This window comes from Ranitomeya variabilis, chromosome 1, assembly GCF_051348905.1.
Source record: "Ranitomeya variabilis isolate aRanVar5 chromosome 1, aRanVar5.hap1, whole genome shotgun sequence".
Taxonomy (NCBI): Eukaryota; Metazoa; Chordata; class Amphibia; order Anura; family Dendrobatidae; genus Ranitomeya; species Ranitomeya variabilis.
In genome coordinates, this window is record NC_135232.1 from 95,869,737 (window position 1) to 95,885,370 (window position 15,634).

The 15,634-nt window shown below is 45.3% G+C and overlaps 1 protein-coding gene across 8 annotated transcripts in view; it reads left to right on the forward strand.

Annotated features, from left to right (window-relative positions):
- ERBIN (erbb2 interacting protein) overlaps positions 1 to 15,634 on the forward strand; it is a 222,141-nt gene that overhangs the window by 37,884 nt on the left and 168,623 nt on the right. For 7 of the 8 annotated variants that reach the window (XM_077286396.1, XM_077286353.1, XM_077286379.1 and 4 more), the window contains one exon: positions 12,405 to 12,514. The exons of the other annotated variant lie outside the window; for it this stretch is intronic. The gene's annotated coding sequence lies outside the window, so the exon portion shown is untranslated. The remainder of the gene's footprint in view (positions 1 to 12,404; positions 12,515 to 15,634) is intronic. 8 annotated transcript variants of the gene reach the window in all.

A 15,634-nucleotide genomic window follows, 5' to 3' on the forward strand; every position in this document is an offset into this window, starting at 1 on the left:
CCAAGGAACCCAGTCTCCGTCCCGTTTATATTAATGATTATTGTATTGCTCTTTCATGTGCTCTAGTGTTGTGGATTCTGTTTGTGGGCTCCCTCTGGTGGTTACTGCTGGTACTGGGTGACTTTGGTGGGTTGCGGCCTTTGGTTTCCACCTGTCCATCAGAGGCTGGGTGTTTCCTATTTTACCTGGCCTTTCTGTCATTCCCTTGCCGGCTATCAATGTATTCAGATGTGCTCTGTTTGGTTCCTGCCTACCTGCTCCCAGATCTTTCAGGATAAGCTAAGTGCTGATTTTCAGTTGTTGGTTTTTTTGTCCAGCTTGCTTATTATGTCTCTATGCTAGCTGGTAGCTCTAGTGGACTGAGGTTCTCCCCATGTGCCATGAGTTGGCACATGGGTTCTTGTAATCTCAGGATGGTTTTTTGATTAGGGTTTTTTGCTGACCGCTCAGACCCCTTTTGTATCGTTCTGCTTTCTAGTTTACAGCGGGCCTCAATTTGCTGAACCTATATATATCATCTCTATGTGTGTGCCTTCCTCTCATTTCACCGTCAATACATGTGGGGGGCAACTATACCCTTTGGGGTTCATTCCTCTGGAGGCAAGTGAGGTCTTAATTTTCTCTGCAGTACTAGTTAGCTCTTAGGCTGGTGCGTGGCGTCTAGAACCAACGTAGGCACGCTCCCTGGCTATCTCTAGTTGCGTTTGTCAGGCGTAGGGCAGCGGTCAGCCCAGGTTCCATCACCCTAGAGCTCGTCCGATATTTTGTATTACTTTGCTTGTCCCTTGCTATCCCTAGCCATTGGGATTCATGACAGTATAGCCGGCCCACAAAGTGTTAATTGTTTGGGCTGAAGCAGGAGAAAAAGGTGTTTAAGGGAAATTTTTTTTTTTTTTTTTTTCCTTCAGAGTTTTGCTGCCTAGCCCTTAATTGCTGTCTAGCTGCTTCTTACCTCCTCTTAACCCTTGAATGGCTCTGATATTAGCTGTTTAACATGGATGTCCAGAGTTTGGCTTCCAGCCTGAGTAATCTCGCGGCAAAAGTTCAAAACATACAGGATTTTGTTGTTCACACTTCCATGTCTGAACCTAGAATTCCTATTCCAGAGTTCTTTTCTGGAGATAGATCTACCTTCCTGAATTTCAGGAACAATTGTAAATTGTTTCTTTCTTTAAAATCTCGCTCCTCTGGAGACCCTGCTCAACAGGTCAAGATTGTAATATCTTTCCTGCGGGGCGACCCTCAGAATTGGGCATTTGCATTGGCACCAGGGGATCCTGCATTGCTCAATGTGGATGCGTTTTTTCTGGCATTGGGATTGCTCTATGAGGAACCCAACCTGGAGATTCAGGCTGAAAAGGCTTTTTTCTCTTCGCCACGACAGCACCCACTGAGAGAGGGGATCCGCCCCTAGGAACAGGAAACCCTATGGAGAGATAAAAGGGGCGGTCCCCCTCGCTCCCACAGTTTGGTTTCCTGTTCCTACGGGAATCCATGGAGAGAAGAGGATGCCCAGCCTGGATGCCGCTTGCGCGGTTTACCTTAGGGGACGGCAAGGGCTCCAGAGCTGGAAGCAGCGTCGGGGGTCCTGCTTCGGTTTCCCCCCTCTGCTGGCAGACGCCGTGAGGCCAGGACGGTGGTTGCTGGCTCACGGGATTCCAGCCGGTTTTTCGTCTGCGGGAGCAACGCTGTGGTGAGGTTAGCGTCGCGCCGTCCTCGGCGGACGCATATGCAGCATGGAGCCCCAGTGTATTCCCCCGGAAGTACAGGTAAACTTCCGGGGTGATGGAGGAGGAGGACAGCGCCTGCGCTGACACCGGCGGCAGCGCAGGCCCATACAGTATGGCCGCGACCCGGAAGTGACTAGCGCTTCCGGGTACAACCGGAAGAAGATGGCGGCCCCCATAGGAAAGGACGCCGGCGATAACGCTCCGGCGTCCACTATGGATTCTGCGCCGGACGCTGTGATGTCTTCGTTAGAAGCCACCGCATCCACTCCACGCAGCCATACCAGCACCAGCCGCTCTAAGCAGAGCGGATCTTCTAGGAAGAGCAAGTCGGATCGTGCCATTCCTCAACCCGTGCCTCAGTCTCCTCCTCATCAGCCGGTACCTTCACACAGCTTCACTGGGTGAGTGTATATCTACCCTATTTAGGCTGATTATTGTTCCCTCTCCCTCACACCCTAGGCCAAAAGGACGGAAAAAACGAAACACAGACAGTGTGCGTTATGTCTCCAGCCCCTTCCAGATAGTCATAAAAAGAGGCTTTGTAAACCGTGTATTGACTCTACCCTACGGGAAGAAGCCTCCGTTAAATCGGAAGACATTAGGGTCATGATTAGAGAAGAACTACGAGCCTTACATAGTTCTGTCAAAGAGCCGCGTACTAAAGGAAAAAAGGGGTACGTTTCCCCTATATCTGACCAGTCGTCTGATAGAGAAAATGCAGACTCTGATATTTCCTGTGAATACGTTTCCTCAGATGAGGACCAAAATACATGCTTTCCCACCGACAGCATTGATAACCTGGTAAAATCAGTCTGCAACACCATGGGCATTGAAGATTCTAAGGTCCCTAAAACGCAGCAGGATATCATGTTCGCTGGTCTGTCAGAAAAGAAAAGACCCTCCTTTCCTGTAATAGCGGCAGTAAAAGATCTAATCAAGAAAGAGTGGGAAAGCCAGGGGCAAAGGGGTTTACCTCCAACCTCAAAAAGACGTTATCCATTTAATGATGATGAGTTCTCATTATGGTCAAAAGCCCCGAAGGTGGATGCAGCAGTGGCATCCACATCCAAAAAATCCTCACTGCCCGTGGAGGATTCGGGCTCATTACAAGACCCACTGGACCGTAAAACCGACACTCTTTTAAAAAGAGCCTGGGAGTCATGTACGGGAGCCTTTAGGCCGGCAATATCGGCTACATGCACCGCCAGGTCCATGCTAGTCTGGCTAAATGACCTGGAAGAGGGACTAAAAAGCGGTCTCTCTAGAGACAAATTAATATCCTCTATACCTTTGATTAGAGGGGCTACAGCCTTCCTGGCGGACTCATCTGCTGACTCCATACGCTTGGCGGCCAAATCAGCGGGACTCACGAATGCAGCACGTAGAGCCCTGTGGCTTAAGGGATGGAAGGGGGATCCCCAAACAAAATCTAAATTGTGTGGCCTCCCATGTCAGGGTGAGTACCTGTTTGGTACTAAACTAGACGAGATCTTAACTAAAGCGGGAGAGAGAAAAAAGGGCTTCCCTAATGTTAATTACCTTCCATCCTATAGGAGAGCGTTCCGGAAGCCAGTGTTTAATAGAAGGAAAGATTTTAAGAACCAGGACCGCTGGGCCACTAGAGACACCAAACAAAGGGGTGCATTCTTCGGGAAGCGCCCTTTCAAACCTGAGGACAAACCCCGTTAGAGCGGATCTACCTGTGGGAGGTAGATTATCCTCCTTCGCAGATAAATGGCGGCTGATAACATCAAATAGTTGGGCAAATGATCTTGTCACCTCCGGCTTAAAATTAAGATTTTCCCGAGTCCCTCCGGACTCATTTCTATTGACTTCATTAAAATCTCAATCACAACAGGAGGCATTGGAACAGGAAGTAATGAGTCTTCTGTCCAAGGGGGTATTGGTGGAAGTTCCACTTCTTCAGGAGGGCAAAGGGTTTTACTCCCCGTTATTTCTAATACCAAAACCGGATGGATCATTTAGAACCATTATAAACCTTAAAAAATTAAACACCTTCTTAGAGAATCAAACCTTTAAAATGGAGTCTATCCGTTCCACCATAAAACTCCTGTTTCCCCATTGCTTCATGACGGTTCTGGACTTGAAAGATGCGTATTACCATCTCCCAATCTTTAAAAAACATCAACAATATCTCCGCGTGGCGGTTGTCATAAAAGGATATATACGGCACTTTCAGTACACAGCAATGCCCTTTGGACTGTCAATTGCTCCAAGGGTATTCACTAAACTAATGTCAGAGGTCATGTCATTTCTAAGATTAAAAGACACCCTCATAATCCCATACCTAGACGACCTTCTAGTAGTAGGAAAATCCCCCTCACAATGTCAACAAAGATTAAATCACATGATTTCATCCTTGCAGAACTTGGGATGGATAATAAATTGGGAAAAATCTAGGTTAATCCCAACGACTCGACAGGTATTTTTGGGGATCATATTAGACTCTATAACTCAAAGGTGTTTTCTCCCAGAATCTAAACAGATGACGGTGAGGAATAAAGTTCAGTCTATACTAGATAAACCTATAATTTCCCTTCGGGAGGGTATGTCCTTACTTGGCTCCTTCACGTCATGTATACCAGCGGTTCCATGGGCCCAGTTCCACTCGAGGTGCTTACAGTATGCAATTTTAAATGAGGAGATAAAATTACATGGCCGATTAGACGGTAAAATTTCCCTTTCTAGTGACGTAATCCAATCTCTAACCTGGTGGTTACAACCAGATCATCTAATTATCGGGGTTCCCTGGGAGGTTAAACCCTCAAACATAATATTTACGGATGCCAGCCCTCATGGTTGGGGGGCACACTTGGGGAACCAGGTTGTCCAGGGGCTGTGGTCGGTTTCGGAATTAGACGACTCATCAAATAAAAAAGAACTAAAAGCCATCTATCATGCCCTATGTGAATTCCTCCCACAGTTGCACGGAACACATACCAGGGTTCTCTCAGACAACATGACATCAGTGGCTTACGTCAACCATCAAGGCGGAACGAGATCAGGCACTCTCATGTCTATAGCCGAAAACATCTTGACTATAGCCGAAAATCATCTTCTGTCCTTATCAGCACTTCATGTCCGAGGGATAGACAACGCGAAAGCAGACTTTCTCAGTCGTCATACCCTCCATCAGGGGGAGTGGGTGTTAAATCGTCGGATATTCAGTATGATAACTATAAAATGGGGTATACCCGACATAGATCTCTTTGCCACAAGAGACAACAGGCAAGTAAAAACATTCGCCTCAATGTTTCGAACAGACAACCCCGATGTTCTCGACGCCCTCCAGATTCCATGGACATTTCAGAAGGCATATGCCTTTCCCCCGATGGTTCTTCTTCCAACAGTCATCAGGAAGATAAGAGAGGACAGAGCGAGTGTGATATTGATCGCTCCATTCTGGCCAAAGAGACCATGGTTTTCCCTGCTCAGAGCCATGTCCATCTCGGATCCATGGATTCTCCCAGAGAATCAAGATCTGCTTTCCCAGGGGCCCTTCAACCACCCTCATGTGAAGGGTCTGCGGTTGACAGCCTGGGATTTGAGAGGCAGCTGTTAAAACTAAGGGGCTTCTCCGATAAACTAATCGATACCCTATTGCTGAGTAGGAAAAGATCCACTACATCGATCTATGTAAGAGTATGGAAAAAATTTTTAAGCCTCTATCCCTCAGCCTTGTCAAATGAAATTCCAGTCCCTATTATTCTTGAATTTCTCCAAAGAGGACGTGATTTAGGCCTCTCAGTTAACACCTTAAAAGTGCATGTTTCAGCGCTAGGGGCTTTATATAGTCACAACGTTGCAGGAGATAGATGGATATCCAGATTCATCTCAGCCTGCCAGAGAGCAGAGCCAGTCCATATCCCCAACTCACCTCCTTGGGATGTTAATCTGGTCCTTGAAGCCTTGACAAACCATCCGTTTGAGCCTCTAGATTCTGCTCACATTAAATATGTCTCCCTCAAGACTGCTCTTCTTGTCGCCTTAGTATCGGCAAGAAGGGTAAGTGACATACAGGCGCTATCAGTAGATCCTCCATTTATGTCAATATTGCCAGATAGGATTGTCCTAAAAACAGACCCTTCCTACTTGCCTAAGGTGTGTACTAAATTCCATAGATCTCAAGAAATCCTTCTTCCTACCTTCTATAATAACCCTACGAATCAGGAGGAAGAAAAGTACCATACTTTAGATGTGAGAAGGGCTGTGATAACCTATCTAGACAGGACTAGTCCCTGGAGGAAGAGCAGGGCTCTCTTTGTTTCCTTCCAGGGTCAAAGAAAAGGAGCTGGTGTTACCAAAGGCACATTATCCCGATGGATTCGGGAGGCGATATACCTGGCCTATTCGTCTAAAGGGGTAGATCCACCTGAGACTGTAAAGGCACATTCCACCCGGGCGATATCATCATCCTGGGCAGAGCGGGCAGAGGTTCCAATAGAACTCATATGTAAGGCCGCAACCTGGTCGTCTCCTACTACCTTCTATAGTCACTATAGACTAAATCTATCTGCCTCCACTGACCTGTGTTTCGGTAGATCAGTTCTTAACACGATAATCCCCCCCAAATAACTGTCTCTGAAAGTCTCTCAGTGGGTGCTGTCGTGGCGAAGAGAAAACACCGGATTACGTACCGGTAATGCTCTTTTATAGAGCCACGACAGCACCCCTTCACTTCCCTCCCTTATATATTAGTTTGCATATGAGCACGGATAAGGGTGATTGGTTCTTGTAAATATTAGTAGTTTAAGATAAAATGATAATAAATTGCCTACTAATACTGGTGGGCGGTTCCTCGCAATCTCTGTAACCCAAACTGTGGGAGCGAGGGGGACCGCCCCTTTTATCTCTCCATAGGGTTTCCTGTTCCTAGGGGCGGATCCCCTCTCTCAGTGGGTGCTGTCGTGGCTCTATAAAAGAGCATTACCGGTACGTAATCCGGTGTATTAGCCCTCTCTCAGGGGCATGATGAAGCGGAAATATATTGTCAAAAATTTCGGAAATGGTCGGTGCTTACTCAGTGGAATGAGTGCGCCCTGGCTGCAAACTTCAGAAATGGTCTTTCCGAGGCCATTAAGGATGTTATGGTGGGGTTCCCTGCGCCTACAGGTCTGAATGAGTCGATGGCTATGGCCATTCAGATTGATCGGCGTTTACGGGAGCGCAAACCCGTGCACCACTTGGCGGTGTCTTCTGAACAGGCACCTGAGACTATGCAATGTGATAGAATTCAGTCCAGAAGTGAACGGCAAAATTATAGGCGGAAAAATGGATTGTGTTTTTATTGTGGTGATTCAGCTCATGTTATATCAGCATGCTCTAAACGCACAAAAAGGGTTGATAAATCTTTTGCCATTGGTACTCTGCAGCCTAAGTTCATTTTGTCTGTGACTCTGATTTTTTCACTGTCTTCCATTTCCGTCGATGCCTATGTGGATTCAGGCGCTGCCCTGAGTCTAATGGATTGGTCATTTGCTAAACGCTGCGGTTTTAGTCTGGAGCCTCTGGAAGTTCCTATCCCTCTGAAGGGAATTGACTCTACACCATTGGCTATGAATAAGCCGCAGTATTGGACACAAGTGACCATGCGCATGACTCCCGTTCATCAGGAGGTGATTCGCTTCCTTGTACTGTATAATTTACATGATGTACTAGTGCTTGGTCTGCCATGGTTACAAACTCATAATCCTGTCCTGGACTGGAAAACAATGTCTGTGTTAAGCTGGGGATGTCAGGGGGTTCATGATGATGCACCTCCGATTTCAATCGCTTCATCTACTCCTGAGATCCCTGCGTTTTTGTCTGACTATAGGGATGTTTTTGAGGAGCCTAAGCTCAATTCGCTCCCTCCTCATAGAGAGTGTGACTGTGCTATAGAATTGATTCCTGGCAGTAAGTTCCCTAAGGGTCGTTTATTTAATCTGTCACTGCCAGAGCATACTGCTATGCGGAATTATATTAAGGAGTCCTTGGAAAAGGGACATATTCGTCCATCTTCGTCCCCTCTGGGAGCAGGTTTTTTTTTCGTGGCCAAAAAAGATGGTTCCCTGAGGCCTTGTATAGATTATTGCCTTCTGAATAAGATTACAGTCAAATATCAGTATCCACTGCCATTATTGACTGATTTGTTTGCTCGCATTAAGGGGGCTAGGTGGTTCACTAAGATAGATCTTCGCGGTGCGTATAATCTGGTGCGGATAAAACAGGGTGACGAGTGGAAAACCGCATTTAATATGCCTGAGGGCCATTTTGAGTATTTGGTAATGCCTTTTGGACTCTCCAATGCTCCGTCAGTCTTTCAGTCCTTTATGCACAATATTTTCCGTGAATATCTGGATAAGTTTATGATTGTGTATTTGGATGATATTTTGGTGTTTTCTGATGACTGGGAGTCTCATGTTTTACAGGTCAGGAAGGTGTTTCAGGTTCTGCGGGCCAATTCTCTGTTTGTGAAGGGCTCAAAGTGTCTCTTCGGAGTCCAGAAGATTTCTTTTTTGGGGTACATTTTTTCTCCTTCTACTATGGAGATGGATCCCGTCAAGGTTCAGGCGATTTGTGACTGGACACGGCCTACATCTGTTAAGAGCCTTCAGAAGTTCTTGGGGTTTGCTAATTTTTATCGTCGGTTCATTGCTAATTTTTCCAGTATTGTTAAACCTTTGACTGATTTGACTAAAAAGGGTGCTAATGTTGCTGATTGGTCTCCTGCGGCCGTGGAGGCCTTTCGGGAACTTAAGCGCCGGTTTTCTTCTGCTCCTGTGTTGTCAACCAGATGTTTCACTTCCTTTTCAGGTTGAGGTTGATGCTTCCGAGATTGGAGCGGGGGCGGTTTTGTCACAGAGAAGTTCTAATGGCTCGGTGATGAAGCCATGTGCATTCTTCTCTAGAAAATTCTCGCCCGCCGAGCGCAATTATGATGTGGGTAATCGGGAGCTTTTGGCCATGAAGTGGGCATTTGAGGAGTGGCGTCATTGGCTTGAGGGTGCTAAACATCGTGTGGTGGTCTTGACTGATCACAAGAATCTCATTTACCTTGAGTCTGCCAGGCGTTTGAATCCTAGACAGGCTCGTTGGTCGTTGTTTTTTTCTCGTTTCAATTTCGTGGTTTCATACCTGCCAGGTTCTAAGAATGTGAAGGCAGATGCTCTTTCCAGGAGTTTTGTGCCTGACTCTCCTGGAGACTCTGGGCCTACTGGTATCCTTAGGGATGGGGTAATATTGTCCGCCGTATCCCCAGACTTGCGACGTGCATTGCAGGAGTTTCAGGTGGATAAACCGGATCGTTGTCCGCCAGAAAGACTGTTTGTTCCGGATGATTGGACCAGTAGAGTCATCTCCGAGGTCCATTCTTCTGTGTTGGCTGGTCATCCTGGAATATTTGGTACTAGAGACTTGGTGGCCAGGTCTTTTTGGTGGCCTTCCTTGTCTAGGGATGTGCGTACCTTTGTGCAGTCTTGTGAAGTGTGTGCTCGAGCTAAGCCTTGCTGTTCTCGGGCCAGTGGGTTGTTGTTATCCTTGCCCATCCCGAAGAGGCCTTGGACGCACATTTCCATGGATTTTATTTCTGATCTCCCGGTTTCACAGAAAATGTCCGTTATCTGGGTTGTGTGTGACCGCTTTTCTAAGATGGTTCATTTGGTGCCCTTGCCTAAGTTGCCTTCCTCCTCTGAGTTGGTCCCTTTATTTTTTCAGAACGTGGTTCGTTTGCATGGGATTCCGGAGAATATCGTTTCTGACAGGGGATCCCAGTTTGTGTCTAGATTTTGGCGGACGTTTTGTGCCAAGATGGGCATTGATTTGTCTTTCTCGTCTGCATTCCATCCTCAGACGAATGGCCAGACGGAGCGAACTAATCAGACCTTGGAAACTTATTTGAGGTGTTTTGTTTCTGCTGATCAAGATGACTGGGTTGCTTTTTTGCCACTGGCCGAATTTGCTCTTAATAATCGGGCTAGTTCTGCCACGTTGGTCTCTCCTTTTTTTTGTAATTCGGGGTTTCATCCTCGTTTTTCCTCTGGTCAGGTGGAGTCTTCGGATTGTCCTGGAGTGGACGTGGTGGTGGACAGGCTACATCAGATTTGGAATCAGGTGGTGGACAATTTGAAGTTATCTCAGGAGAAGACTCAGCAGTTTGCTAATCGCCGTCGCCGCGTGGGTCCCCGACTTTTTGTTGGGGATTTGGTGTGGTTGTCTTCTCGTTTTGTCCCTATGAAGGTCTCTTCTCCTAAGTTCAAGCCTCGGTTCATCGGTCCTTATAGGATCTCGGAGATTCTTAACCCTGTATCTTTTCGTTTGGATCTCCCAGCATCGTTCGCTATTCATAATGTGTTCCATCGGTCGATGTTGCGGAGGTATGAGGTGCCCGTTGTTCCTTCGGTTGAGCCTCCTGCTCCGGTGCTGGTGGAGGGAGAATTGGAGTATGTTGTTGAGAAGATCTTGGATTCTCGTGTTTCCAGACGCAAAATCCAGTATTTGGTTAAGTGGAAGGGTTATGGTCAGGAGGATAATTCCTGGGTGGTCGCCTCCGATGTTCATGCGACTGATTTGGTCCGCGCCTTCCATAGAGCTCACCCTGATCGCCCTGGGGGTTCTCGTGAGGGTTCGGTGACCCCTCCTCAAGGGGGGGGTACTGTTGTGGATTCTGTTTGTGGGCTCCCTCTGGTGGTTACTGCTGGTACTGGGTGACTTTGGTGGGTTGCGGCCTTTGGTTTCCACCTGTCCATCAGAGGCTGGGTGGTTCCTATTTTACCTGGCCTTTCTGTCATTCCCTTGCCGGCTATCAATGTATTCAGATGTGCTCTGTTTGGTTCCTGCCTACCTGCTCCCAGATCTTTCAGGATAAGCTAAGTGCTGATATTCAGTTGTTGGTTTTTTTGTCCAGCTTGCTTATTATGTCTCTATGCTAGCTGGTAGCTCTAGTGGACTGAGGTTCTCCCCATGTGCCATGAGTTGGCACATGGGTTCTTGTAATCTCAGGATGGTTTTTTGATTAGGGTTTTTTGCTGACCGCTCAGACCCCTTTTGTATCGTTCTGCTTTCTAGTTTACAGCGGGCCTCAATTTGCTGAACCTATTTATATCATCTCTATGTGTGTGCCTTCCTCTCATTTCACCGTCAATACATGTGGGGGGCAACTATACCCTTTGGGGTTCATTCCTCTGGAGGCAAGTGAGGTCTTTATTTTCTCTGCAGTACTAGTTAGCTCTTAGGCTGGTGCGTGGCGTCTAGAACCAACGTAGGCACGCTCCCTGGCTATCTCTAGTTGCGTTTGTCAGGCGTAGGGCAGCGGTCAGCCCAGGTTCCATCACCCTAGAGCTCGTCCGATATTTTGTATTACTTTGCTTGTCCCTTGCTATCCCTAGCCATTGGGATTCATGACACTCTAGGTTATCTTATATACACTTTTATACTCATTTATTGGTGTTTCTATGTTTTGCACATTACTTCCTCACTCTTTTGGTGTTTGGCTCCATCTTTGTGAATGATTATTGTATTGTAACACCTGGACGCATCTTTCACTATCTGTTCATATCTCCGAGCTTCATTTTATTTCTTTGACATTTACTGCTGACCATATTCTCTGTGTTATCGCTTGTATCTTGTTGTCATTCTTTCTCGACAGCAGCTAACCATCCTCCTAATGTTATTGTATTAGGGCTCATTCACCCGACCATAAAAATCGGACTAGTGTGATCTGTGATTTTGATGGGTAGCACTCGTCCCCATGTTATCCTACAGGGTCGTGGACATGTCCGATTTCTTTTCTTCCTCGGACCGAGTGCGGTCTGATTTTCATTACTGTCTGGAGCAACTTTTTAATTCTCCACAATCCGAGAAAATCGGATCCCACTCTGACCAGATAAGAGGTGATCGGTCGTGCGACCTTAGCGCTACACCCACTGAGCCTGTCACCTGCGCGTTGAGAGTTTTGGGAGGATGCCCATCCCCAATATGGTAGAAGCCATCCTTATACTGTGGGCTGGTTGTTAGTTTGTAGTGCTTGTGTATTGCCTCCATGATATTGTGTTACATTTGCGTCCATCAATCTGAAAAACAGTTTTTAAATAATTGCCCTCTTGTTGGCGCAAGAGTCCCTCTGACCGGAGACCTCACGCTGACGCACTCACAAGCCTCCGTGCAGCTCTTTTCGGCCATCACCGCCTTGTGTTAAAAGATTTATTTTGTTTCTTCAACTCGGCGAAACAAATCTAGAAATAGGTTCTGGTGATGTTGTTATCATTGAAGTGCAGCTAATGAACTGCAGATGCTCCATTTGCTTTTTTAGGCTGGTATAAAAGAAAAATATGCAAAATTTCAATAATTTTCCGTGAAGGGAAGAATGATCTTTATATCTACTTCATTGCGATGTAGCTCATTGTAGACTTGGTTCCCCTACATCAGTTGTGTCTGGCCGGTGTTTCATGCTCATGCCCGAGTCAGATGCAGCTGATGACAACTTGTGCTTGTGTGACAACCTCTCTGGACATGTTCACACACAAATTTTAATACATCATATAGTAATGTATTATGTGTCCAGGTTATTGAGCTTTATGGTGAGAACGTCTCCAAGTGTAAAGTTTCTAGTATCTGGGTAATACCATACATAACATTAGGCATAGTGGTAATTACATCTGCTCTTCTATCCATTAGGTGTCTGTAGGATCAGTACCTGACTTAAGAACGGATGCCTACATCTCGAGAGATCCTTTCTGTCACACTGTGAACTGGAGAAAAGAAGCCAGGAAGGGCCGTGTTATCGGGTGAGTGGCGATTCTATTTCAGACCAATGTGATGATTTATTGATATAAGAACTGTCACAGTGATCGGATAATGGAGCCTCCTGATATAGGGGGAGGAGGATGGTGGCGTACCGCTTGTGACACATGGAATAAAGGCTGATCTGTGAGACAGGTGTCTTTTCCAGACTACTGTAACCCTGCAGTCCGAGACTTGGGACTGCGACAAGGCATCACCTGAAGACACCGATTGTAATCGAGATCAGTGATGGTCAGAAGACATTTTGTTTTTTCCTCGTTGTCTTAAAGCTCTTGTACAGATGAGCTTGGGTTCCTTCTAGGGCAAAGATGAATAACGCTCGGTATGATTGCATACTATGCACTTTATATCCCTTTATCCCCTGTATTTTCACCACTTGCAAGATTATTAGCTCATAATTTATTCTTCATGGATTAGATTGGGGATTCCTATATAACAAATCAAACAAACTAGATTACTTCCATCATTATAAGGGTTATCCAGGACTATTAATTTTTTTTCACTATGAGCCGAAAAATTTGTAACTACCTGCCGTTGTGCCCAGTACCGATCTCTGCCGGCACAGAACGGTCACACCACCGATTTCTCCCTACACAGAGCGGTCACAGACCGGTCTTGCTGGCAATTTGGTTGCTTCCACTGACATTACATCGACAAAGTAGTGGCTTCTATTCTGCTCTGTTGACGGGGTGTGGCTGCCAACGTCATACTGATTGACAGCCGGCTCCCAGTTGACGAACTGCAGGGAGCCAACAGTCAATCGGGATGATGTGAGCAGTCAACGCCTATTGACAGAGCAGCCCAGGAGAGGAAGAGCCACAAGGGGCAGTCATTGACCACACTGAGCTGGCATCGGTTAGAATAGACAGAAGGTTGCCTCTGTTAGCAACTACCTGCCTGTTAATTTTTAGACTTAGACTAGTAAAGAAAAATAACCCTTTAAAAGGGTTGTTTGATCTTATGATACCCTTAGACTAAGTCATCAATATCAGTTGGTAGTGTGCGATGATGGGTATCCCCACCAATTACCTGTTTTTCAGCTCTGGTCAGATGTAAATGGTGAAGGTAGTCGGGACAGCGTAGCTCTGATCACTGTGTAGTGGCCATTGCCATAACAATAAGTCATCAATATCAGAAGGTTGGAAAACCCCTTAGATCGGATCTGTGAGAACTCCCGATTAGTCTAAGTCAGTATTTGAGTTTCCTATTAAATAACTTTATACATGCATAAAAAGGGCAATTCTGTAACCAGAGTAAGGTTTGTGCCAGGTATGATCACTTCTGCCAAAATTGCCTTCCAAACTACCCCTCACCCACAGATAGGGGTGCCTTACATTTTAGGGTGCACTGAGTTAGGGAGTCCTTTCTGCCCAATATTGAGTACGTTACATCACATATTTAGAGAATGTGTTGCCATCTTGATTTTTAGTCAGTTAAGCTGAATCTCTACTTTCCTTGTTTCCCTAAAATCTTTTATCCGTCCTAAGACTGTTCCTGTAAGTTATATTTTTAGAATCCACAAACCACGCGGATGTCATCTAACCTAGTTCTGGACTTTAAAGACGATCTTTTACTGCAGACAATTATCTGCGTGTGAAACTTTACCTTCTCTCCAATTCCCAGTATATAAAATAAACATTTTATCCCCTCTCCACCTTTTTGTGTCATTTAATTAATTCGGAAGTTTATTCATTAATTTCTTCTAAACTTCTTTAGAAATGGATGTAGAGACAACCTTGGGTGTCATTTCTCCTATTCCTCCTCTGTAAAATAACTGTACTTTTTGGAAATAAGAACAGCATATGAATGGATTATGGTGATTTCAGTTAGTCCTATTTTAACCCCTTAGTGACGGAGCCAAATTTTTGAAATCTGACCAGTGTCACTTTATGTGGTAATAACTCTGGAACGCTTCAACAAATCCCAGTGATTTCGAGATTGTTTTTTCGTGACACATTATACTTTAAGATAATGGTAAATTTAGGTTGATATGTTTTGTGTTTATTTATAAAAAATATCAGAAATTTGAGAAAAATGTTAAAAAATTAGCAATTTTCAAACTTTGAATGATTATCCCTTTATTCCAGATAGTCATACCACAGCAAAACATTACTAAAGAACATTTCCCACATGCCTGCTTTACATCAGAGCCATTTGTAAAATGTTCATTTATTTAGTTAGCATTTTAAGAGGTTTAAGAATGTAGCATTAATTTTTCATTTTTTCAAGGAAATTTACAAAATGTATTTTTTTTAGGGACCTATCCATGTTTGAAGTGCCTTTAGAGGTCCCATATATTGGGAAACCCCCAAAATTATACCATTTTAAAAACAGCACCCCCTGAGATATTGAAAACTGCTATCCGGTAGTTAATTAACCATTCAGGCGATTTTCAGGAATTAATGCAAAGTGGCATGACAGAAATGAAAATGTGTATTTTTGCCACCTAAATGCCGCTAACTTCTGAACAGGTCCCTGTAGCCGGCAGACTCTAAGGCTGCCATTTGGTCATGAATTGCCATGGCAAACATCAGGACGACACAATCATGATCTGAGGGCACCAATTGGGATAAAGAGGAAGCCCCAACACTCTGTTAACCATTTATAATGATGTAGTCACTATTGACAGCAGCATCTAAGGGGTTAAACAGATATGGATGATGCAAATACTGATCGTGGCTGATGCAGCAAGTAGTCAGCTATAGTGTACAGCCGACAGCTGCTGGATTGTTACCTGTATGGGGGTGCTATTCTTTTATATCTCAGGTCAGTTAAAAGACGTATTGGCGGTCATTAAGGGGTTAAGGAACTGCGGTCATGATGGAAACTTCGCTCTATCAGCACAATTGCCCTGTCATCATACTCTCTGGGTCTCGCCATTGACTTCCTGCGCCCACAACTTGTTGCTACAGTTTCGTTTGAGTGAGTAACAAATATGTGCTTTGTCTTTCTGTCCCATTCTGCTTTACATTCTCACCACATCGACAAAGAAACAGCGACATATCTTCAAAGATCTTGATCTGGACTGCGCACAAAAGCAAATCATGGCTTCTGATTTATTTTATTTTGGACATGAGGTCGATGATAAGGTAGATTTGATAGGA